General features: G+C 42.9%; 1 non-coding gene across 1 annotated transcript; it reads right to left on the bottom strand.

Annotated features, from left to right (window-relative positions):
- Positions 1-800: 800 nt before the first annotated feature.
- On the bottom strand, positions 801-906 carry LOC125147225 (U6 spliceosomal RNA). Its single transcript, XR_007145068.1, has one exon. It is a non-coding gene; the product is annotated as a U6 spliceosomal RNA (small nuclear RNA).
- Positions 907-1,177: the final 271 nt, after the last annotated feature.

Genomic DNA, 1,177 nt, shown 5'->3' with positions numbered 1-1,177 from the left:
CCCTTTCTCATTGTTAATTTTCTCATTGTCAACGGTCGATCGTACTCTACCTACCTTCAAGAGGATTGCTTGTATTGGGGCACCTGGGTGGCTCAGTCGGTTGAGCATACATCAGCTCAGCCATGATCTCAGGGTTTGTGAGTTTTAGCCCCTGCACCCCGCATTGGGCTCTCCGCTGTCAGTGCGGAGCCCACTTCAGAGCCCCCTTCAGATCCTCTGTCCCCTCCCTCTCTGCACCTCTCCCACTCACTCTCAAAAAATAAAAACAAAAAACATTAAAAAGGAGAATTCCTTGTATTAAATGAGATAATATGTAGATCACCACTGTCCCTGGCTCACTTTAGGTCTTGAAGAAACGGCAGCTGGCATCGCTTTCCCCGCTCTAGGGGTGCATTGGATTCCCTACTCTAAACATTTCTTTTTGAAGTTTTTAATTTAAATTCCAGTTAGTCAACACACAGCGTAGTATTAGTTGCAGGTGTACAACATAGTAATATTAATACAACATTTCTGTACAACACCTGGTGCTCACCTCAGCAAGTGCCCCCCTGAATCCCCATCACCTATTTTACCCATTCCCCCACCCACCTCCCCTCTGGGAACCATCAGTCTGTTTTCTATAGTTAAGACTCTGTTTCTTGATTTGCCTCCCTCTCTTCCTCCTCCTCCCTTTGTCTGGTTTCTTGCATGCTTCATATGGTATACTCTCATGTGGTATTTGTCTTTCTCTGATTTATTTCACTTAGCATAACACTGTCTAGTTCCATCCATGTCATTGCAAATGGAAAATTTTCATTCTTAAAAATACGGAACGCTCATAAATCTGCATGTCACCCTTGCACAGAGGCCATGCTAATCCTCTCTGTATCATTCCAGTTTTAGTATAAGTGCTGCCAAAGCAAGCACTTTACTCTAAACTTCTTGGGAGCAGAGATGGAGTTTCTCATTTCTTCATCCTTTAGTAAGCCACTCAGCAAATAGCTGTTAAACAAAGGAGCCTGCTTGGGATTCTGTCTCCCTCTCTGTCCCTCCCCCGCTTGCTCTCTCCCTCTCTCTCAAAACAAATTAAACTTAAAAAAAAAAAACAAAACACTTTGACCTTCCTATGTTTAAATACTTAGAATATCTCTTGAAGGATAATAAAAATAGTTGCCTTTGGAGTGGACAAAATGGAGCT

The sequence above is a fragment of the Prionailurus viverrinus genome, chromosome D1 (genome assembly GCF_022837055.1).
Source record: "Prionailurus viverrinus isolate Anna chromosome D1, UM_Priviv_1.0, whole genome shotgun sequence".
Classification (NCBI taxonomy): domain Eukaryota; kingdom Metazoa; phylum Chordata; class Mammalia; order Carnivora; family Felidae; genus Prionailurus; species Prionailurus viverrinus.
This window is presented reverse-complemented; position numbering and strand designations above follow the sequence as displayed.